The sequence below is a fragment of the Malus domestica genome, chromosome 05 (genome assembly GCF_042453785.1).
Source record: "Malus domestica chromosome 05, GDT2T_hap1".
Taxonomy (NCBI): Eukaryota; Viridiplantae; Streptophyta; class Magnoliopsida; order Rosales; family Rosaceae; genus Malus; species Malus domestica.
Window position 1 is genome coordinate 22238704 of NC_091665.1, and position 25951 is coordinate 22264654.

The following is a 25951-nucleotide window of genomic DNA, read 5'->3' on the forward strand; positions in this document are numbered from 1 at the left end:
AATAGATATGACCGAGGCCTGGAAGTGTACCATCCTAACTTCTGCAGCAGGCAGTTAGGATTTAGACAGGCCATTCCTGTCCCGTTCTTCGACTCTGTCCATTGTGGCACTTCCTTCCGGTTACCAACTCCATCTGAAGTGACATTCCGAGCTGCCCGACCAAGTCTTGACGTAATGAGTCAAGCGGCTCGAAAGTCCATTATCCTCAATTTTGAGTGCACCTCGCTCTTCTCTTTTTGGTGGGAAGACAAATGGACTAAGAAGTATGGAGGAGATTTGAAAGAGACCCACGATCGCCTTTTCAACCAACTTTCTCTTAAGTTATACCTTGGCTCGGGCGAACTTGAAAATTGGAAGGAAATGATTCAAGAGAAGAATCGGTCACTTCTGATAGGTACTTCTCTTTCAATTCGATTTGGCTTCCCTTCTGAAGCCCTTCTATCCTTACTTTTGCTGAATTCTGCAACTTCAGTGGATGTTGAATCAGAAATCATTGAATCCGAAGATGACTCGGCTGATGCTGCAATTCTTCATGAAGCTGCTGCAGAAGCTGGGAGACGAGAGGTTGGGGAGGGTGCAGATGTTTCAGAATCCTTTGGGGATTCAGGAGCTGAAGAAACACCTGAAGTTCTTATCAAAGCACCTAAGCGAAAGAAAGCGGCGGTGACTAAGACTTCAGATCCTGATCCAGTACCTCTGCCCAAAACCACCCGACCAACTCTTACTAGAAAAAGTAAGAGAGCAAGAACTACCGCTCCTCCTAAGTTATCAGCCCCATCAGTTCCTGAGGCCGGCAGAAAGAAGCATCAATCCTCAAGTGAGTTTCTGTTTTTCTTCAAACTGTTACCTTTCCCTTTTATCTAATTATCTCCATCACCGGTAAACAGGGCCCCAAGCATCTAAAAGACCAATCCTTGCTTCTAAGGAGGAACCACTAAGAGCTGCAATGCTCAAAAAGGCCGAAGAACTGCAAAATACTGCCCTTAGAGAACTTGAGGTATGATTTATATATTTTCTTTTAGGCCTCTTCTTGCTCTTATATGACTCTAAATCTGATTATTTGACTCAGGTCGCAAGAAAGGAAAAGCTCTCTCCGCCCGAAGCTTCTCCACAATTTGCCCGAGAGACAAGCCTACCTCCTTCTCAGGTCGACCCTTCAGAGGTGATTTTTCTTCTCTTCTAATTCTTGGATAATTTTCTAACTTCTGGACCTAATGTCTGAATATTGTTAGGCTGGAGCATCTGCTTCCTTGCCTTGTTATGGCCCTCCTCTGAGATCTATGACCTCTTCTACTGCTCTGGATGTAACCCCTTCTTCTCAATTTGATCCATCCACGGGAGTTATGCTGCACTTCATGGATGAAGATAGTAACTTGGTGAGTCGCATATTCCATATTGAACTTCTGCGCATTGCTTCCCAACTAACTTTTACTTATGTTCTCCACAGCCTTCTCCAGTATATGAGCCACCCCCTTCAATAGTGGTTCCAGATAATGAACCCATAGTCCCTGAGATCCCTGTAGCTTCAGAGGTAGCAATCTCGCGGGTATTTGCTTGCCCGACAGTTGATAAACCTCTTTCTCCTCCTCAAGACCAAACTCAGGTATGGGAGTATTCTCTCCTTGTTCTTTCTCTTAGGCTCTATTTACTGACAATTACTGCTATCTCTGGGTACCTCTAGGGCACTGGTACAGGTTCAGGTGCAACTCATCACTCTCCTGCTGGTGGTGCTGGTGGTGAAGAACCTTCCCGCCAACCAAGAATTAGTCCTCTTCCTGGTGAAACCCCAGGGCTGAGTCAGGTATATTTCATCTCTCCAAATCTTCTTTTGCCTCAAATCATATTCAAATTGTCTTGACCTGGTCTTTTGGCTTTCTACAGCAAGCTTTAAGAGAAACTTCTCCCCCCCCCATCTGGTCCGCAAATCAAAGCCCTCCCATCCTCACTCTTCTGGAGATACTGCGATCCCCCCTTCTGGAATTGAGTAGGTCGGGCAGGCAGAAATTGCCCCCTCAATGGGCATTCCTTCATTAGAGGAAGCTGCAGTGCAGGATTCTCCTTCTTTCACACCTCCACGCCCTGCTAAGTTGCCCAGACTGTTCGAAGCACTTGGACGGCTTGAGACGGGGTTGAAATCCTCAAGACAATCTTCAGCTACCCCCATTTCTTCAGAGCAAAAGCGAGTCCTTCAGGAATGGGCAAGGAAGGACTTCACCTCTTCATTCAGCCTCAGGGCTCTTTGTGATTTGGAGAAGATCATAACTGAGTCTTTCAAAACCGGTCGGCTATCAAAGTCTCAACATGATTCTTTTCTATCCTTCTTTGAGAATTTGAGAGCCCTTAGGGAACAATATCAGAGAGCGGACAAACAGGCTAATCGGGCAAAATGCTTCATGGAGAAAGAATCAAGCACCTCTGCTCAAATTGATCGGAGGATGGCAGAAAGCTTACAGACAAAAGAAAGGGTCAGAGTTGTCACTTCTAAAATCCAAGAGTTGGAGGGACAATTGGTTGCCCTCAAAGCAGAACGAGCAACTCTTCTAGATACCCTTGAAAATCAAATTGAAGGGGTGGAGAAGTCAAATTTGGAGTTAGAGCATGCCCGGTCTCAACTTGTGAATATCCATACTGTTTTGGCCGAACCCAGTAGGATATTTACCATTATGCAAACATATCATTCCCGAATAATCACCCTATGTGAAGATGTAAATTTTTTAGAATAGGATGATTTGTGACTCTTCTTTTATTGGAATGAACATGTAATTTGCTTCCTGCTCTGCTCTTTGGTACTGCTTATATTGACTTTGGGCAATTCTTTGCCCCCCTTTAATTCTCTTTCTTCTTTTGCCCTTGCTAACACCAATCTCAGGGCCTGATCTAGGTCCTTTGATCCCCTTCATGGCACTTTATGAAGGAAGATTTTGTAAAAACATGTTCTTTTAAGCAACATCAATAAGCATGCAATTAACAATTAAAGGCGGAATCATGCTAGCATGCACTTAAAAACAAAACATTAACCAAGAAATTCAAAGCCTAGTAGATTGGTGAACCATTAATCAACTCAAAACAAAGTGAGTTGAAATTGTACCTTTGTAGATTCCTCTTTGCATAAGCAAAGGCTAATCACCCAAAGAGAGGGCCTTCATTCCTTGCATAATAAATCTATGGATTTGGATGGATGAATAGGTTTCTCCAAGTTCCCAAAATAGGGAACCTCTAAGTCTCTTCACCAAGGAGAGATTGGAGAAGAAATGAGTGACCTTGGAGTAGTGGGATTGCAAGATGCACCCCCAAGGTGGCCGGCCTCTTTAGAGAGAAATGGAGAGACATGTTCTCTCCAATTTTCTCCAAAACAAACCCTAATGAATTTTAGGCTATAAAGTCATATTTATACCTTTATTCATTTGAGTGGCAAACTTGTAAATAAGTCCAAGTTCACTACCCTTAGCATCATGGCCGGCCCTAGGGTATTTTTGGGCTAATTAGGCCTTTGTGAATCATTATTCATTAAGTTGTCATACAACTTAAGTCAATGGGCTTGACGTTCGAAGCCCATTGGGCCTTAATGTCCAAAATCTATCCTGAGGTCTTTAACGAACTTATTCGTTTGATTAATTAACATATTAATTAATCCTTGCCATAAATAAGTGATTAAACCATTTAATCATTCTTACTCATCTCCATTGTTTCTTCAATCTCTACCTTACACGGTGTGCGATCCATTAGGTTCCTTTTAGCGAGGCAGTGGGCGATTAAAACCATTTTATATCGATTGTGAATTGAAACTTACTTTCAATTCTCCCTTTAGTGATTACACACGTTTAGGGCTTCCACAAACCATGAGTGACACCTTGCAGCATATCATGGTTACCCAAGCTAATCAGAAGAGGTAGAGAAAACCTATTCAGTTTGGGATTACAAATGCAATACGGTCTTTCTCTAATACAATACTCTTGACCACATTGTTTGGTTTGATAGTTTATTTATTCATGTCTACTATCCAATGTGATTCGTGTGCTTATATGATTACCTTGAATGTGATTTGGAACGCATTCCTAAATCTCATACATACTCTGGCCAGAGATTCTAAATCATATCATAGAGTATTCTCCCCCAACGGTTTGAAGGTTAGAGATCCCTTGTTGCGCATTCACTTGCCTCCATGGCTAAGTGGCTTAACCCCAACGATGCCGTGGACACTCCAATGGAATGACGTTTGACATAATCAAAGATCAAGGACTTAACCACAAGACAATTGTGATGCCTCAGGTCAAAGGACTACTTTGCATTATCCCAACCATGAGTTCTCATGTGACATGAGTATGAGAACTCTTCGTTGATCGCGTTCAGTGAACTCATTCTCTACTGAGCACCTACGTACTTGTCTTGATGTCACACACACCAATGACTCGAGACTAGTCACTCTCCCTGAGAGAAGACATAGCACGTACCGATCTTGACGGACTGTCAATGCCCAATTGACAATCCTATGATCAGGAACATTTAGGATGTGTCTACGAAAGAATGGTCTCATGAATCTAACTTCATTCGATTGCATTCTCCCAATCACATATTCCTTGGACTTTATCGTTTAAGCATATAACATTTATATGAGACGACTCAAACAATAATATTTGCCCTTTATATTTAAACTAGATTAGTTTAACATGTGAAATGTCCGTAAAGTATCATCATATGATTGGTTTTAGGGCACATTTCCAACACTTTATTCATGCAAAGGTGCTGGGATGACCTGGGCCCTTCTCTTTCCCTGCGATGCCCGATGGTGACCCTGGCTCTTGTAAAATGAGGTTGACCATATTGATAGGAGCCTCAGGGAAAGGGTTAGTATCTACCATCATACTGGCTTGGGGCGAATCAAGCAACAGCTTTCCCTTCACTATAAGATCTTGTATCCAGTCCCTAAACTAGACACAATTAACTATGGAATGGTTGAAGGTATAGTTGTTGGAAGTATGCCCACAAAGCCACTCATTTGATGTAATAGCTTTTTGGAATACTTAATGTATTAAACTTTTATATGTTTAATGAAGGGCAAATCTTATTGTTAATCACTATTTATTGTATCATGTGTTTAAGCAATAAGAGAATCCAAGGAATGTATTTGTTCTAAGAGATAAGTGATCTAAGTGAGTTAGATTATCGAGACCTTTCTCTTATGTTCATTCCTAAAACGTTCCTAGCCATAGGATTGCCAATTGGGCATTGACAATCCGCTAAGGTTAGTATGTGTTGTGTAAGCGTGAGTATGACTACTCTCAAGTCATTTGGTGTTGGACACTAAGACAAACACATAGGTGCTCGAAAGAGTAATCGAGTACACTGAACTACGATCAAAAGAGAGTTCGAACATACATGTCATGTATGAACTCTAAAGTTACAATATGCAAAGTAGTCCTTTGACCTGAGGCATCATAGATGTCTAATGGTTAGGTCCTTGATCTTTGATCATGTCAAACGACATTCCATAGGAGTGTCCACGGCATTGTTGGGGTCAAGCTATCTAGTCATGTAGGCATATGAATGCACAACAAGGGATCTCTAACCTTCCATGGTGGAGGGAGAATACTCTAAGATATGATTCTAAAGTCTTTGGCCAAAGCAAATGAATATGACTTAGGAAGTTTGTTCCAAATCATATTCAAGGGAATCATATAGGAAAGTATCACATTGGATAGTAGACATGAAACAAACTATCACTTAAACAATGTGATTAAGAGTATTGTATTAGAGAATGACCGTATTGCATTGTAGTTGTAACTGGATAGGTTCTCCAACCAATTCTACTTAGCTTGGGTAACCATGACATACTGCTAGGTGTCACTCATGGTTTGTGGAAGCCCAAATGATTAGGTAACACTAATCATTAAAGGGAGAATTGAAATGAAGTTTCAATTCACAAATCGATAGTTAAGAGTAACATCGCCCACTGCCTCGCTAATTGGAACCTAATGGATCGTACACCGAGTAAGGATGTATGTGAAGAAATTATATGAAATGGATAAGCAATTAAATGGTTTAATTGAAGAATGGTCAAGATTAGTTAATTAGTTAATTAATTTTACGAAAGGTTCGTATTGGGCATATTTGTTGGTTTTGGGTTTCGGGGCCCAAAAGCGTTTTGGTCCAAAAGGCCCATTATGTTCAAGTTGTATGACAACTAAAACAAAATGGGCAAATAGCCCAATAACACCAAGGAGGGCCGGCCATTAAGGTGAATGGGCAAAGTTTGCTTAATTGCAAGTTTGCCACTCACCAAAGAAAAGGTTATAAAAGCCACTTTATAGCTATTTTCAAATTAGGGTTTTTCTTGTTGAAATTGGGTGAAACATTTTCTCCATTTTCTTCTAAGGAGGCCGGCCACTAAAGGAGGGGACATCTAGCAATCTCTTCTTCCTTTAGTCATCCATATCATCTTCACAATATACAACCTTGGTGAAGAGACTTAGAGACATCAAGCTTTTGATGTTTTTGGAGAACAAATCCTTTTTCCTCTAATCATCAAAGGAGCACTAAAGGGAGGAAAACACAAGGAGGATTCAAGGAGCTTGGAGGTGACTTGAAGGCCCTCCACTTGGGTGAATCCCTTGTGTAAACAAGGATGAGCTTCAAGGGTAAATAATCACTAAATCTTTACTTCTCTTTAATTTTGTTAAAGAGTTTATTTTGGTTCACCATATACTAGGCTTTGAAAGTCATGGGTTTTATGAATTGTTTTTGGATGCATGCCTACTTTAAAGTGTTAATAGCTTGCATGTGAATTCAAATGTTCATACTTGTTCTTAGCTAGGACAAAATTTTTCCTTCAAGTGGTATCAGAGCCTAGGCCTAGTTTATGGTGAATCCTTTTGGGTTTTGTGATGTTCATATTTTGTGATTTAAATGTTGTAAATGTTACAAGCTTTGTTCTTGCTTTTGAATATATAAATTTTGCTAGAAAATTCAGCATCTCAAATGTTGTAGATGTATTTCATATAAGCATGAATATTGGAACTAAAATTTGGTGCCATAAATTTTGGGAAATTCGGCCAAATCCTTAGGGTGATTTTTTGGGTTCATGTTTGTCTTGTTAAAATGGTTTTAAGGTGATTTATGGAACCCCTAAGTACCCTAGGATAATAGCCCTCTTTTGAGAGGTAAAAATTTGAGTTTTGGTGAATGAAAACATCCATGGAACTATTATGAGTTTTCATGGTGTTCTTCATTGTTCTTGGTGTTCTTGCCAAGAACATAAAGTTTTGAAGTTTTGATTCAAAAGTTTTATGTTTATCATAAAGTTTTGGTATATAATTGATTTATTATTTGATGGGTGATGTTATTGGTGAGATGTGATGAAATGTTTTAATGTTTTGTCATAAACTTTAAGTCTTTCTTACAAACCATCACCTTCACCTTTAACCTCACCTAATAAAATCAACTTGCAAAAACTTTTTAGAAATTTTTTCAATTTTTCATTAAATGGCCGGCCACCCCTAGTGGGGGTCCTTTTGGGGCCTTTTGTGCAATTAACATAAAGTTTTGATACTTTAGTGTTTTTGCATTTTGGCCCAAAAGTTTACGTTTTTACGTTTAGGCTTAAAAAAACTCTAAAGGACAAATTGTTTTGATCCTTTAATGATGTTTTTACATTATTAAAATTTTGGGATCTAGTTGTATTTACATGAAGTTGTGGACTATTGTGTTTATACAAAGTGACCCCAAAAGTTTTTGTATTTGCATTATGGCCCAATTGTTGTGGTCATAGTTTCCTTTTGGCCCAAATAAAATGAGAACAAAATTGTTTTGTCTCTTTAATGAGAATTGGATTTTCATTCTATTTAGTTCCATTTAAATCAATTCTATGGATCCAAAAACCAATTGTTTAAAGATGCTTTCTTAGTTAATGTGATTGATTAAGAAAAGGGTGATTATGAACCAAAGGCCACGATAATTGAGCTATGTGATTGGCCGCTTTACATTATGAATGTTTGGGTTTGGTAGTGTAGATTTGAATGTTATTTGATTAATTCAATTTGTTGTAAATGGACATAAGTCCATCATTTGATTTATGTTGTAAAAGGGCATAAGCCCTTATTATTATTTCATGTATTCCTTTTTGTTTATATGTATGCAAAATGGAATAGTTGGGTCCAACGCCCAATAGGAAATAACGGTTTAATTAGATTAAACGCGTAACTAAAATCAACAACTATCTACCTTAAACCCAAGGTCCAACACAAGGCTCGTGTTGGATCAAATCAATCGGTTCATAATCATCCTAAGACCTAATATGACTACATAGTCCATATGAGGATGCAATGCATTCGTTAGTAGTTCCATATAGTCTCGCTTGTTTCAACGAAACAGTGGGAGTATTATATGCTACTAATTCATATTGACTTGGACCAATAGTTGTGATAGGCCCAAGTTCTTTTAATATGATTAAAATGTTTTGATGTAGCCCAAAACTACTCCCTCAAAACCGAATATTAAGTTGATAAGCGAGATATGCTTTGAACATCTCTTCGTAGGCCTTCCACCGTGGTGGGCTTCAATCGTTTGTGACTCATACACCGTATTCGTCCAGTTCTGGGGTATGCAAAGTATGTGCTTACATTCAGGAGAAGCCCATAAACATATGATGAAGTGAAAGTAGGCAACGAGTGTGGCCAATATGGAGTTCTTCTGAGGCCATTCTTGAACCCCTACTTGAACTAGCATGGTGGGAATGACTTAACTAAGTGCAATGGTGCCAATATGGAGTTCTTCTGAGGCATCATTCTCTAGAGGCCAAACTAGATGGGTAATTGCAAGAGGTTGTTGCAAATGAGTAAGCGTACTCTCTCATCATTATTGTTGCTAGCCAATATGGAGTTCTTCTGAGGTGGGCTTGGTAATGGTGAGTCTCCCATAACCCGCTAAGAGTTCAATATAACTCTCGAATTCTATTGAGGGATGTGGAATTTGCCAAAAATAGTGGGTGGTACTATTTGATTCAAAGACCCAATCAAATAGTTTTAAACAAACAATCTAATACGATTTCTGTTATGTTATGTAGTGAACGACATGCCTAAAATTATACCCACCATTATACTTGACAAAAGGGGCCTTAAGGGCCAACGTTTCCTTGCTTGGTATCGCCACATTGAGAATGTCTCAAAGGTGAAAGACATATTGTATGTGCTTAAGCAATCCCCTCCTCATGTACCTCCTACGAAATTAGCTTCAAAGGAGGAGTGTCAAAACTATGTTAGACACTATGAGGATGACTTACAAGCCAAATGCTTGATCCTTACTTCACTTAGTGAGGAGCTTATGAAGCTACATAAGCACATGGACACTTCTTGTGCCATGGTTGAAAGTTTGCATAAGATGCATGACATTGAGACTAGTAATGTACGATTCTCAAATGTTTGTAGTCTAATGAATGCCAAAATGGCAATGGGGACATCGGTCCATAAACATGGACAAAAGATGGAAAAGATATTTAAAGATCTTAAAAGTTTAGGAACTTCCATCGATGGGAAAATGGCCCAAGACTTTTTCCTTGCATCTCTCTCGGATGATTTCACTAAGTTTATTGTAAACTATAAAGTGAATAGATTCGATCATTCTTTGAAAGAGATGATTGACATGTGCTGTAGATTTGAAAAAGGTTTCAAAATGGACAGTGGGAGTGAGATTGCAAACATAAGGAAAAGGTTGCATAAGAAGAAGGCAAAGAAATCCAAAGGAACATGCTTTCATTGTGGAAAGGATGAACGTTGGAAGAAGAAATACAAGGTGCGCATTGCGAGCCTTATGACACGAACTTTTGAAGAGACTATTTCTGTCATAGAGAGTGCTTTTACAGTGAGCTCCAATTCCTGGATATTTGATTCAGGCGCTAGTCAACATATTTGCAATACGTTGCAGGGACTAGCTGGGAGCAGGTCACTGCGCAATGGGGAGATGGTTGTGCGAGTTGGGAACGGCACTAAAATCTCTGCAAAAGCAATAGGCACCTACATGCTTAACCTACCCTCTGGGGAAGTCCTGGAACTTAAAAATTGTTTATATTTTCCTTCATGTATAAAGAATTTGATTTCTATCTCTAAGCTTTTACGAGATGGGCACTCAGTATTGTTTGACAAAATGAGTTGCACTTTATACTTGAACGGTCGTATTATCTCTCATGGTAATATGATAGAGGGACTTTTTCACCTAGAGACGAATAGTGGGACGCACTGTATTGAAAGCGGGAATACCTCAAAACCCAAAAGGGCTAGAGAAGAAGTTAACCAAGAAAAGATGTGGCATCTTAAACTTGGACATGTGAACCTTGATAAGATTCGCAAGATGTCGAAAGACGGATATATCCGCCCATTAGGTAATGACCGGATGGGTACTTGTGAATGTTGCTTAAAAGGGAAGATGACCAAATCTCCATTTACTGGAAAAGGAGAGCGTGCCACAGAAATTCTAGGGTTAATCCACACTGACGTTTGTGGACCTATGTCTACTACGTCGAGAGGAGGCTTCTCCTACTATATCACATTCACCGACGATCACTCTCGGTTTGGCTATGTGTATCTTATGAAGTACAAGTCAGAATCCTTTGAAAGGTTCAAAGAATTCAAGAATGAAGTTGAGAAGCAAACTGGGAAACAGATAAAGACCCTAAGATCAGATCGAGGGGGTGAATATCTGAGTAACGAGTTCCTAGATTATCTCAAAGAGTGTGGAATAGTATCACAGTGGACTCCACCAGGAACTCCTCAGCATAACGGAGTTTCTGAACGGAGAAATCGAACCTTGATGAACATGGTTCGTTCTATGATGAGTTCTGCTAATCTACCAGTATCATTCTGGGGATACGCTCTATATACAGCAGCTTACTTGCTTAATAGAGTACCTTCCAAGTCAGTTTCACAAACGCCATATGAGATATGGCATGGCAAAAGCACAAATCTTAATCATATTAGGATTTGGGGTTGTCCGGCTTACGTTAAAAGGCTTGAAGCTGACAAGCTTGAAGCAAGATCTGTTAAGTGCTATTTTGTGGGGTATTCCAAACAGACTTTGGGATACGAATTCTATAACCCTGACGACAAGAAAGTCTTTGTCGCCAGAACTGCTATATTCCTTGAAGATGAATTCGTTCTCAATGGAAGTAGTGAGAAAACGATAGAATTGAAAGAAATTAATGAGATTAATGATGAACCACAAACCAGCACTCAACAAGATGACAACCCTGTTCCTGAACCCCTAGCTCCACGTAGATCTGAACGGGTTAGTAAGCCACCTAAGAGGTATGGCTTAGACAATGACTTTGATGAATTGTACCTTCTAGGTGACAATGAAACAAAGGAGGACCCTAGAGACTACACTGAAGCAATGTCCGACATTTATTCAAAGAGATGGCAAGAGGCCATGAAATCCGAGATGGATTCCATGTATCAAAATCAGGTCTGGACTCTTGTAGACCCTCCAGAAGGTATTGTACCTGTTGGAAACAAATGGGTCTTCAAGAGGAAGATAGGCGTTGATGGGAACGTGGAGACTTATAAGGCTAGACTAGTAGCCAAGGGTTACAGGCAAAGAGAAGGGATTGACTATGAAGAAACTTTCTCTCCTGTAGCCATGATTAAGTCCATTCGGATTTTGCTTGCTATAGCTGCATACCATGATTATGAGATATGGCAAATGGACGTGAAGACGGCCTTTCTGAACGGCTACCTAGAGGAAGAGCTCTATATGACTCAACCCGAAGGTTTCATGTCCAAGTCTGAAAAGACTAAGGTATGCAAGCTTCAAAGGTCCATTTATGGACTTAAGCAAGCCTCAAGGAGCTGGAACATTCGTTTCGACACTGAAATCAAAACGTTTGGTTTTACTCAAAACGAAGACGACAAATGTGTTTATCAAAAGGTCGTTGGGGAAGCAGTAGTATTCCTAGTGTTATATGTAGATGACATATTACTATTCGGGAATGACACTGCAATACTTTCTTCTGTAAAAGTGTGGTTGTCCAAAACCTTCCACATGAAAGATTTAGGAGATGCATCTTATGTACTTGGGATAAAGCTCTATCGTGATAGATCCAGAAGATTAATTGGATTATCCCAATCTATGTACATTGATAAGGTGCTAAGTAGGTTCGAAATGGAACATTCTAAGAAAGGTTTTCTTCCTGTGAGACATGGAATTCACCTTTCTAAGGCCATGGAACCTAAGACTCCTGAAGAGATACGGCAAATGAGTTGTATTCCTTATGCTTCTGCCATAGGAAGTCTCATGTATGCCATGATATGCACAAGGCCAGATATCGCATATGCTGTGAGCATTACTAGTCAATATCAATCTAACCCCGGATCAGAACACTGGGCAGCTGTCAAGACGGTCCTTAAGTACTTAAGAAGAACTAAGGACATGTTCCTCGTATATGGAGGAGCGGCAGAGTTGCGAGTGGAAGGCTATACGGACGCAGATTTCCAATCTGACGTCGATGATAGAAGTTCCAACTCCGGATATGTATTCACTCTGAATGGTGGTGCTGTCAGTTGGAAGAGCAAGAAACAAAGTGTAATTGCTGATTCCACAACAGAGGCTGAATATGTCGCTGCAGCTGAAGCCGGCAAAGAAGCGTTCTGGATGAAGAAGTTCATCACTGAACTTGGGGTGGTTCCAACCATTACATCACCAGTAACTTTGTACTGTGATAATAGTGGGGCGATAGCTCAAGCCAAGGAACCTAGGGCACATCAAAAGAACAAGCATTTTGACAGACGCTTTAATATCATTAGAAGATATGCTGCCGAAGGGAAAGTCAACATTCTCAAAGTTGCTTCAGCCGATAACGTAGCAGATCCACTGACAAAGCCAATGTCTCAAATCCAGCTTGACCGTCATATGGATAAGATGGGTATTAGATACATGGGAGGATGGCTTTGAGTGCAAGTGGGAGATTGTTGGAAGTATGCCCACAAAGCCACTCATTTGATGTAATAGCTTTTTGGAATACTTAATGTATTAAACTTTTATATGTTTAATGAAGGGCAAATCTTATTGTTAATCACTATTTATTGTATCATGTGTTTAAGCAATAAGAGAATCCAAGGAATGTATTTGTTCTAAGAGATAAGTGATCTAAGTGAGTTAGATTATCGAGACCTTTCTCTTATGTTCATTCCTAAAACGTTCCTAGCCATAGGATTGCCAATTGGGCATTGACAATCCGCTAAGGTTAGTATGTGTTGTGTAAGCGTGAGTATGACTACTCTCAAGTCATTTGGTGTTGGACACTAAGACAAACACATAGGTGCTCGAAAGAGTAATCGAGTACACTGAACTACGATCAAAAGAGAGTTCGAACATACATGTCATGTATGAACTCTAAAGTTACAATATGCAAAGTAGTCCTTTGACCTGAGGCATCATAGATGTCTAATGGTTAGGTCCTTGATCTTTGATCATGTCAAACGACATTCCATAGGAGTGTCCACGGCATTGTTGGGGTCAAGCTATCTAGTCATGTAGGCATATGAATGCACAACAAGGGATCTCTAACCTTCCATGGTGGAGGGAGAATACTCTAAGATATGATTCTAAAGTCTTTGGCCAAAGCAAATGAATATGACTTAGGAAGTTTGTTCCAAATCATATTCAAGGGAATCATATAGGAAAGTATCACATTGGATAGTAGACATGAAACAAACTATCACTTAAACAATGTGATTAAGAGTATTGTATTAGAGAATGACCGTATTGCATTGTAGTTGTAACTGGATAGGTTCTCCAACCAATTCTACTTAGCTTGGGTAACCATGACATACTGCTAGGTGTCACTCATGGTTTGTGGAAGCCCAAATGATTAGGTAACACTAATCATTAAAGGGAGAATTGAAATGAAGTTTCAATTCACAAATCGATAGTTAAGAGTAACATCGCCCACTGCCTCGCTAATTGGAACCTAATGGATCGTACACCGAGTAAGGATGTATGTGAAGAAATTATATGAAATGGATAAGCAATTAAATGGTTTAATTGAAGAATGGTCAAGATTAGTTAATTAGTTAATTAATTTTACGAAAGGTTCGTATTGGGCATATTTGTTGGTTTTGGGTTTCGGGGCCCAAAAGCGTTTTGGTCCAAAAGGCCCATTATGTTCAAGTTGTATGACAACTAAAACAAAATGGGCAAATAGCCCAATAACACCAAGGAGGGCCGGCCATTAAGGTGAATGGGCAAAGTTTGCTTAATTGCAAGTTTGCCACTCACCAAAGAAAAGGTTATAAAAGCCACTTTATAGCTATTTTCAAATTAGGGTTTTTCTTGTTGAAATTGGGTGAAACATTTTCTCCATTTTCTTCTAAGGAGGCCGGCCACTAAAGGAGGGGACATCTAGCAATCTCTTCTTCCTTTAGTCATCCATATCATCTTCACAATATACAACCTTGGTGAAGAGACTTAGAGACATCAAGCTTTTGATGTTTTTGGAGAACAAATCATTTTTCCTCTAATCATCAAAGGAGCACTAAAGGGAGGAAAACACAAGGAGGATTCAAGGAGCTTGGAGGTGACTTGAAGGCCCTCCACTTGGGTGAATCCCTTGTGTAAACAAGGATGAGCTTCAAGGGTAAAGAATCACTAAATCTTTACTTCTCTTTAATTTTGTTAAAGAGTTTATTTTGGTTCACCATATACTAGGCGTTGAAAGTCATGGGTTTTATGAATTGTTTTTGGATGCATGCCTACTTTAAAGTGTTAATAGCTTGCATGTGTATTCAAATGTTCATACTTGTTCTTAGCTAGGACAAAATTTTTCCTTCAATAGTGCACCTTACAATACTTTTTCCCCCTGAGTTCTTCCGACTTGGGCATTTTCTTAGTATTGTCGGGCAAGATTACTCTTGCCCGTACCAGTTCTTGATAGATCTCAGGTGTCTTGGATAGATCGAACGAATAGCTCTGGTACTTGGGTGGTTTTATGGGGACAAAACCACCATCGTTCATAACGACCTTCTGATCATTGACAGGCTGGACTAGCCCCTTTACCGTCAATGGTTTGAAAGGTGTGGTCATCTCAGCGGCACACACGTCTACGTCCTCTTCATCACGGCCATCCTCATGCTCTGACCTGGCTTCTCCCACTTCCACCCGATGAATTGCAGCCTTATTTTTGTAGAAAGGAGGAACTTTGGAAGTGTGCTTCACTTGTTGCTCTTCTTGCAACAGCCTCTCATACTTCGTGGCAGTAATCACCAATTCTTGCAGCTCATTAAACTGTGCATCATAAAATCTTTTTCTCAAAGGCAATTTCAAAGCCCTTTGAGCAATCGATATGAGCTGTGCTTGGTTGACGGGGAATTGGCATCTCATCCTTGTTCTTCTGAACCTCATCATGAAGTCCTCAGTAGATTCATGATCGTATTGCTTGACCTCAACAAGGTCGTTGATAGTCAATTCTGGCTCTATTCTGTAAAATTGTTCATGGAAGGCCATCTCCATTTGCCCCCAGTTGGCGATAGAGTTAGGGGGCAATAGAGAGTACCACTGAGATGCTAACCCTGCTAATGAATTCCTAAACAACCTCAACTTGTAGTTTGGGTTGTCCTCATACGCCACGCAATGATTGGAGAATTTAAAAATGTGGTCTCTGGAGGACACGCTGTTATCTTCACCTGTGAATATTGGGAATGCGGGCATCTTGAAGTTGAGAGGGAATGGATTTAACTCGTCAACATATTCAGGATAAGGCTTTTGATAAGTAATCCTGAATACCGGGCGAGCTCGTGGTTGAGCATTTTGAGCCACCGCCCTTCTTAACTCAGCTAATTCCTTCCTCAGCTGCTGAGTGGCGAGAAGATCATTATGACCGAAGAGAGCAGGCTCGATTTTTGGGCTACGGTCATTGCCCGCACTTGCTTCCTTCCTTGGTTCGGGCTTCCTCCAACTAGTTCCTCCACCTTTATTTATCAACGGGGGTGGTCGATAAGGTGGGGGTTTATCTGCAGTACTGGAGCCTTCCTTTCCGCTAGTTTCGCCCATCGTAGCTGGCATTCCGTACCTCGTTCTTTCTTGCTCGCTTGGCTTCCAAGGAGATTCTTTCCATGCTCTTCAGCACTTGGATCATCGTAGCCTGTAGCTCTTCATTAGTTCCCTTTCCTTCTGATCTCTCAGATGGAGTTGGGCTCTCTAGGACCACTTGTCCTGATGGGGAAGAAGGGTTTTCTGATTGATCTACCATTTGTGAAGACTTTCCTTCGGATTGTTTTTGCCAAGTTTTCTGGCTTTTCTTTTTGGACATGCAAGATTAAGAAGTTTTTTATCCCACCGGGCGTGCCAAAACTATGTTCGTGGCGGGAATTTTCGTCGGGGATGTTTCCTGGCCGACGAGCACACAGCTCCCCTGGAGGTTGGCGTCGGTTGAGGGCTGCTGTCGGGCTTCTGCTTCGCTGTCGGGCGTCGTCGGGCAAGTCTCGTCGGGCAAGACTCTTCGGGTAAGACTCTTTGGGCAAGGCTGAAAGAGAAGGACAGCGTTAACTTTGAGAGGTGCCTTTGTGAGGCCTTAGGTGTAGGCCTTGAGGCTTCCAATCAAGGTTAACATTTAGGTGCTCAGGCGTGCCACTGCCATCTTTAGCATGGCAGATGTAACATGGTAGTCGTACTTTAGTTGTATATATGTATGTATCCAAGAAACCGTGTTAGTTATAACAGGTGCCTTTGTGAGGCCTTAGGTGTAGGCCTTGAGGCTTCCCATAAATAACTAAACCAGTGCTCGAACGCATCATATTTGTTCTCGTGATTGTAGGAGTTTTCTAACTATTATACTTCTGATTACCCGAATCCAAGAAGTAGAATGAACCCAAATAGGTGCCTTTGTGGGGCCTTAGGTGTAGGCCTTGAGGCTTCCCATCAGAGTTCATTCTTATACTTAGACTCTTTAGATCGCTGAACGGAATGAATCCAAATGGATGCCTTTGTGGGGCCTTAGGTGTAGGCCTTGAGGCTTTCCATTAGAATTCATTCCATGCTCAAACGTTCTATGGTAATCATGATATAATAGAAAGAAAACTAGAAGGTAGGTTGATTACTTGTGCCCCAAGTAACTTCGGACTTCTCATTTATCAAGGACTGTCGTGGATGGGTTAAGTCCACATAAGGTTCTTTTTTTATGCCTTAAGGCCAAGGACTTTTAACTGATCAGATTTACATGCCCGAGGGCTTAGGACTTGGATCTGGTTTGAACACTGACGATATATTCAAATCGGATTCAAGTACTGAGAAAGCCTCTTAATAATCATGTTGCTAGAAATAACTCGCATATAACTGGAAGTACACAACATATTGAAAAGACAAAACCAAAGCAAAGAAGGTCGGGCAAGGTTAAACCTTATCGGGCAAGGTTGCTCGTCTTGCAGGTTCCTATCTTTGTAGTTTTGTCAAAGGTCTGAAAGCTTAGAGAGGTAGAGAGAGAGATTACAAAAGATGAATCGATACTACAGCAAGGTTGAACAAGGTAGCAGAGCTATTACAAAAGGTTGAAGAGAGGGTTATCCCGAAAGGGATAGAGGTTTATCCCGAAAGGGATGAAGGCTGACTACAGCTTTGTTTTGAAGGCAAATCTGGCTTTGAGCAGAGTTTGTGCTTGCATTTGTTTGTTTGATTGAGTGTCCTTAATCCTGGATTTTCTTTCTTCTTATATAGACAACTCGGCTTGGCCTTTGGGTAGCAGCAACTTTGCCCGAATGCGGTTTGAGGGTGATGACTCATCAGCTATATTACATGTAATGCCACCATAAAGTGCTTTATGGGCTGTGTAGCTTATCAGTCTACACCACTTGGCCTTTGGGTAGGTAAGCAAGTGGTCTTCATAAGCTGCACCAAGTCAGAAAAGGCCTGCTCCTGCCTTCTGGGCTTTGACTGGGCTCCGGCTATCTTCCCTTTCGGGCCTCCCTTTGGGCCAACTCCCTTCTTGAGCCCAAAGTTCAAGTTTTGATCCAAACAATATGTATATGATTGTTTGTAGGTAAAAAGATAAAATCAAAAGCATGATCCAAGTCCTAAGTATATGCAATATTTTGTTGTTGGTATACAATATTTTGCATCATTGGAAATGAACATTTCAAATAGTAGGTAGGTAAATTAATATGGTCTAATTATATAAATACACACACACACACACACACACACACACACATATATATATATATATATTTATACACATTTGAATCAGATAACATTTTTGTACATGGTAGGTAAATTACTTTTTTTTATATGTATTATTACATATATTAGGTTTTTTTTTTTTGGGTAAAACTACATATAATTAATGAATTCACTTAGGTCGATCCTAGTCACAGGGTTTTAGTAAAAAAATTATGCCAGGTTTTTCTATGGAAAATTTTGAATTTGACGGGTTAAAGTCATATTTTCAGTTCATTCATTTTATTCTTGAAAACATAGCTATAGCCTTACATAATGTCAGAAAGTACTTAATATAACAGATAATTAATGAACGCTTAAGTGATTGTTGAATATTAGTTAATTAGTAAGTTCTCTGTGTTGGAAATGTGCCCTAAAACCAATCATATGATGATACTTTACAGACATTTCACAAGTTAAACTAATGTAGTTTAAATATAAAGGGCAAAGATTATTGTTTTAAGCCGTCTCATATAAATGTTATATGCTTAAACGATAAGTCCAAGGAATATGTGATTGGGAGAATGCAATCTAAAGAAGTTAGATTCATGAGACCATTCTTTCGTATACATATCCTAAACGTTCCTGATCATAGGATTGCCAATTAGGCATTGACAGTCCGTTAAGATCAGTACGTGTTGTGTCTTCTCTCAGGGAGAGTGACTAGTCTCGAGTCATTGGTGTGTGTGACATCAAGACAAGTACGTAGGTGCTCAATAGAGAATGAGTTCACTGAACACGATCAACGAAGAGTTCTCATATTCATCTCACATGAGAACTCATGGTTGGGATAATGCAAAGTAGTCCTTTGACCTGAGGCATCATAGTTGTCTTGTGGTTAAGTCCTTGATCTTTGATTTTGTCAAAAGTCACTCCAAAAGGAGGGTGTCCACGGCATAGTTGGGGTTAAGCCACTTAGCCATGGAGGCAAGTGAATGCGCAACAAGGGATCTCTAACCTTCAAACCGTTTGGGGGAGAATACTCTATGATATGATTAAGAATCTCTGGCCAGAGTATGAATGAGATTTAGGATGTCGTTCCAAATCACATTCAAGGTAATCATATAAGCACACGAATTACATTGGATAGTAGACATGAATAAACTATCAAACCAAACAATGTGGTCAAGAGTATTGTATTAGAGAAAGACCATATTGCATTTGTAATCCTAAACTGAATAGGTTCTCTACCTCTTCTGATTAGCTTGGGTAACCATGATATGCTGCTAGGTGTCACTCATGGTTTGTGGAAGCCCTAAACGTGTATAATCACTAAAGGGAGAATTGAAAGTAAGTTTCAATTCACAATCGATTTGAAAGAGTTCTAATCGCCCACTGCCTCGCTAAAAGGAACCTAATAGATCGTACACCGTGTAAGGTGGAGATTGAAGAAACAATGGAGATGAGTAAGAATAATTAAATGGTTTAATTGTTTATGGCAAGGATTAATTAATATATTAATTAATCAAACGAATAAGTTCGTTAAAGACCTAGGGATAGTTTTGGACCTTAAGGCCCAATGGGCTTCGAACGTCAAGCCCATTGACTTAAGTTGTATGACAATTTAATGAATAAAGATTCACAAAGGCCCAAAAGCCCAAATCCCTTATGTGGCCGGCCATGTGTGTTGAATTAGTGTTTTTGGTTCTTTAGGTCATTTAAAGAAGTGACTATATAAAGAACTTTATAGCCCAAAATTCATTAAGGGTTTCTTTTAGGAAATTGGAGAGAACACAAAGCTCTCATTTCTCTCTAAAGAGGCCGGCCCCCTTGGAGGGATTAGCTAGCAATCCTACTCCTCCAAGGTCACTCATTTCTTCATCAATCTAACCTTGGTGTAGGCACTTAGAGGTTCTCAATTTTGGGAACTTGGAGAACCATATTCTTCCATCCAAAACCATGGATCTAAGAAGCAAGGAATGAAGGCCCTCTCTTTGGGTGATTAGTCTTTGCTTATGCAAAGAGGAATCTACAAAGGTATAAATTTCTCAACTCACTTTGATTTGAGTTGAGTCTTGGTTCACCAATCTACTAGGCTTTGAATTTCATGGGTAATGTTTTGTTTTTGAATGCATGCAAGCATGATTCCGCCTTTTAATTGTTAAATGCATGTTATAGATGTTATTCAAATGAACATGTTTTCACAAAATAATCATTCACTCTGCCCAGCGTAGTTGCCCCGGGGATCATAGTTGCACCCAATGAAGGTGCCTCCATTGTTGCACCACACTTTCGCGCACCCTAGACGGGTTGAACTGCGCCAAACAACCTGAGTATAATGCCCTCACACCTTCCCAGCAGCACAGGTGTTAGAGTTGTAATTATAGTCAGCTTTTTCACTCACAAACAAGTTCACGGCTGCAGTGCCCGACAGGTCACCGGTGCTCTTTGCTATGTTTTCGTTGTAGGGCCCACCAAAATGAACAAGATTGCAGTCACCGATGCGGGAGTTAGCGTATCTTTGTGCATAATTGGCTAAGTTAGTATCCCATGACAAGGGAGCAACGCCCACCTGCGCTCGAGCGGCGTTGTGGGCATTGAGGTAGTCTTGTGGTGAGTCTTGGGCATGAGAGGATGGGAGTAGGGTTATGCTTATGAGACAAACCAAGGCAAATGAAGTCTTCCACAACCCCGTAATATTGGTTTCTACTAACACTGCAAATATTTGAAATGAGAAAGTGTAGCATGTAGTAGTTATAATGAAAAAAAGGAGAAAGGGGATTGTATTTTCCATAGAGATACCATAATTTCCAACCACCTTAATTTGATATGGTATATCAAGATTTAATGTATTCATGTGACGTATCAATGTATGATGACGTCGTATAAACGCCAGTGTATGATGACATTATTTTTCTCTCTTTGTCCGCAATGTCGTCATGACCTAAATGGCTAAACCCTATGATGACGTCAAAACTGTTAGAAGGCAATCTAAACCCCGATGACTGAAGGATTATATTGACAAAGAGTGCAGTTAAACTCATCTTATTGACCTATTTTCTCACCCACTTGTTAATGAAAATTTTAATGACATATTTATTCTTTTATAAAAAGACTTTTAAACCCCTATGGGGTCCTACGTAGACCTGGCAATTTCTGACACAACACAAAAACGACACGAAAATAACGGATTTCGGGTCAACACGATAACTAATCGGGTCATTATCGGGCGACCCGTTAAGAATCCGTAATTAACGGGTTCTTAACGGGTATACACGCAGGTAACACGTGGGTGACCCTGTTTCGACCCGTTAAGAAAAAAAATTATTTTGATAATTTTAAAGTTTAATTACTAAAAGATTTATTATTATAAATCTTTTAGTATATACAATATACAATAGCCATATTAATATATACAATATATTCTATATAACAATATACAATATATACAATAGTCATATTGCTAAAAGATTTATTATAAATCTTTTGGATCATGTTTGTACAACAGCCATATTAATACACACAATATATTCTATATTAAATATATAGTTTTGTATTATTATTCTGTATAAGTTTAAAAAAAAAAGTTTTAGTCATTATTTATTTTTATTATGAGAGTTTCTTATTATCATTACTAGGATAAATTTTACTTAACATGGTGTTGTCCAAAATTAAAATAAGGGATACTTTGGATGCGATCCCTAATCCTTAACATTCTTTAACTAAAACCTTAATGATATTCAAAGTTTGATCAAAGTCCCTTGACTTTGTACACCTCATTATATTACAATTAATATTTATATTTTTATAGTTTTGACATTAATTGTTTGATATTTTATAAGATTTATAATCCTATACATTTAAAATCCCTCATTATAATACTATTAGAAATAGTTAGAATAAAAAAAATTCAAACATTTTGATTGAATAAATGGATAAAAACTATGTAGAAATAAGAAATAATAAATGGAAAAAGAAAGTATCCATAGTGTTAAAAAAAATCGGTACATTTTACAAAAAAAAAAAATCGTACATTTCACATATAACAAAATGGTACATTAATAAAGAAGAATGAGTATATTATAAATAAATTAGGGTAAAAATAAAAGATTACAAAATTATGAGTACAAATGAATTTAAAAAAAAATATAGGCGCTAAAAGAAATTAATACATGGGTACAAAATAAAACTAAAAAGAAAATACTTCAAATTTAAAAAAAAATGTTGCAAATTAAAAGTGGGTACAAACTAAAAATATAAATATATGATATAAAGTTTAGGCATAAAACATAAATATACCATATGTAATTTTTCTATCATTTATTAAATATACAATGTCACGTAACTGTATACACATGGGTACAAACACAAATAAAACTTTAAAAAATATGGGCACAAAAAGAAACTAATAAATGGGTACAAATTAAAAATGAAAAACAAATTGGTACAGATTAAAAATAGGTACAAACTAAAAATAAAAATATATGATAAAAAATTTAGCCATAAATATAAATATACTAATTGTAACATTTTTAACACTAAAGGAATATATTTAAAAATAAAAATATTTTATTATTCAAATAATTAATGATGCTATTAATATCCAAGGACCTTGATCAAAAATTAAAAATGAATAGGATTTTAATTAATGAAGTAGCAAAAAGAAGGATGTGAACCTAATTTCTTGTTGAACAAAAGGCATCGACAAAAGGCCTTGAAGATCAAAAGTGTGAAATTAACAAAAATGGGTTGGTATCAATCATTAGGTAGTGTGTTTGGATTATAACAGAAACTCCAACTGATTAGTTATCATCGACTCTGCCAATGTGTTTTTTTTTTTCTTTCTGTAGTGTTTGGAACATTAGGTGGCAGCGACCACATGTATGTCAAACTAAAAGTCTAGAACACAAATTGAGGTTTCATTTTTAGACACCCAAGTATAATTTCATAACACAAAAGTAAAGTGACAGTAAAAATCAAAACTAAATTCCCAATTTTTTCCTGATGAAAAAGACAAAAGAAACCCTAGAACACCCCACAATCAGAAAGATTTGGCAAAATATATTGACTCACTTAACTAGTACCCCGCCCCAAAAAAGAAAAGAAAATAAAATCCCATCTATATTCATTTCGGACAAGGATTGTTTGCTCTCCACTTTTGGTGCCCTCCCCGTGCCCTCCTGTTTTGTGTGGTCACGGTTAAGCCACGTCAATATTTTATATTGTTTTTTTATAGATATAATAAGACAAAAATGAATAGTAATATCAAATGTTGACGTGGCTTAACCGTGACCTCACAAACAGGAGGGCACGGGGAGGGCACCGGAAGTGGAGGGCAAACAATCCTTGTCCATTCATTTCACCACAAGCAAAACCGTACTCGCATCTTCCAAAACAATAAATTGCGGAAATGGACAATGATGAAGCTCTGACCCATCCACCATATGGTGTTGAGAGTAGGATGGACGAATGGCATTGGCTCTGCGGTTATTTTTAAAATTTATAAATTCTGGAAATGGACGTCTTCCGGAGTGAAACAGCTGGACGGTTGAAGCAGTTTCCTATCGAGAATAAATTTGTTTTTCAATTTTAGTATTTTTTTTTTTAGAAGAAACGAAAGAATTTTATATAAAAGGGAGAATTTACACAAGTGGAAAAGAGTTCCACCTAGAACCGGGAGTAAGTAGAAAGGACCTTTAAGGTAATGCTAATTAAACAATGGTAAGGCTAAACAGTATCATTTAACGACTGCTGACAAATCCTTTAGTATATAAGAGATAGGGTAATCTCTAAACTCAATTGAAACTGAAGCCCAAAGAGCTGCCCAGTGTCTTACTCTATCCCAACCCCCACTCCCTTATAATCCTCAAAAAGTCTTTTATTACACTCCAACCAAATATTCCAGAAAATTGTCAATAGCAGAGAGCCCTACAATGCTTTGGCTTTCCTCCATTTTCCTAGGGCGTCAAATTTAGTACTTAGAAGCTCGAAACAAGCCTTTGGAGGTACCCAACAGCCTCCAACTTCCTTGAGCATTTTCCACCACAGTTGTATGTTAAACGAACAGTGAAGGAAGACATGATTGACGCTCTCCTCCCCATACATACACAAAACTGGGGAAAAATATGTAAAAGGCATTCGCCTTTGGACTTGATCACACATATTAACCTTCCCAAGCGCCACTAACCATATAAGAATTTTGACTTTTAAAGGAACATTTGCATTTTAGAACTGAGAGAAAGGAGGGAAGTGTTGCACATCTTCATTGTTGCAAAGGAAATAGTTATAGGATTTGCATGTGAACATGCCTGATCCTTCTAAGTTCCATCTTCCAATATCTTCTCTAGATTGACTTAGCCGCACAGACTCTATCTTCTGTAGTAAACCAGTTGCCTCTACCATATCTGTTTCACTGAGATTTCTTCTAAAATCAAAATTCCAGCTGACCAGCTGAAGAGAAAAACCACAAAACTGGAAATGCTTTGGTTTTTTGTCCTTGATAACAAAAATAATCTTGGGAATTGCTCTTTCAACGATTCGCCCTCCAACCAACCATTATCCCAAAACCTCAACCTCTCCCTATTGCCAACCGTAAATTTACAAGAGTGTAGAAAATAAGGAAGACCGGCTGAGATATCTGACCAAGAACTTCAACACGAGCCCCGACTCGGGCAATTAGCATCCCAACCATTTGCCTCCAAACCGTACTTGCTCCTTATCACCTTATGCTAAAGAGAGTTTGATTCCAGTAGGAATCTCCACAAACACTTAGCTAGTAATGTTGCATTCTGATTTCACAAGTTTCCCAGACTTAAGCCTCATTCCTCCTTACTTTTGCTTACTACCTCCCACTTAACTAGGTGATTCTTCTTTCCTTCCTCTACCATTTCCCAAAGAAACCCTTTCATTAGCTTTTCCAACCTACCAATGACCTTGCAAGGAGCTTTGAACAAAGACATGTAGTAGATTGGCAAGCTTCCCAAGACAGCTTGAATCAAGGTTAATCTTCCGCCTCTAGATAAGAACGCTTTCTTCCAACCTTGAAGTCTCAATTCCACCTTTTCTACCAATGGGGTCCCAGAATTTAATAGTTTTTGGCCTTCCCCCGAGAGGAAGACCCAGATACCTCATTGGCCAGCTTCCCACCTCACAACCCCAAGAACTTGCCAACCTTGTGATTTTCTCATAATCAGAGTTAATTCCCACCAAGGAACACTTTGCTTTGTTAATCTTCAAATCTGAAACCATGCCAAAAAGATGCAGCAATTCTAATAAATTGTTCCAACCCTCCTCTGGCCCTGCCAAGAAGAAGTTGGTGTCATCCGCGAATTGAAGGTTAGAGATCTCCACATTATCTTGCCCAATGCACAACCCTTTGATCAAGTGATTTTCTTGTGCCTTCTCAAACAATCTACTCAACACGTCTACTGCTAGGGTGAACAGAAAAGGTGACAGTAGGTCTCCTTGTCTTAAACCTTTTGAAGCTTTGAATATTCCCCTAGGTCTCCCATTGATCATAACTGAGAAGTTTGCCGAACTTAAACAATCGAGCACCCATTTCCTCCATCTAAACCCGAAGCCCTTTTTAGTAAGACTTCTTCCAAAAATCCCAATTTGACATGGTCATAATCCTTCTACAAAATCAATCTTAAGGACCAAACCCTCCTCATTCTTCTGCCTTACCTCTTCTACCACCTCAGTTGCTACGAAGACTACATCCAGAATTCGTATGCCTTTAACAAAGGCTCCTTGAGATGGAGATATTGTATTGCCCATGACCTCATTTGGCCTTTAACTACGCTTGTAGTCCCTCAATTTCACAGAA

General features: G+C 39.0%; 1 pseudogene; it reads right to left on the reverse strand.

Moving 5' to 3' along the window:
* Positions 1-20338: 20338 nt before the first annotated feature.
* Positions 20339-20920, reverse strand: LOC139196139 (pathogenesis-related protein 1-like; annotated as a pseudogene).
* Positions 20921-25951: the final 5031 nt, after the last annotated feature.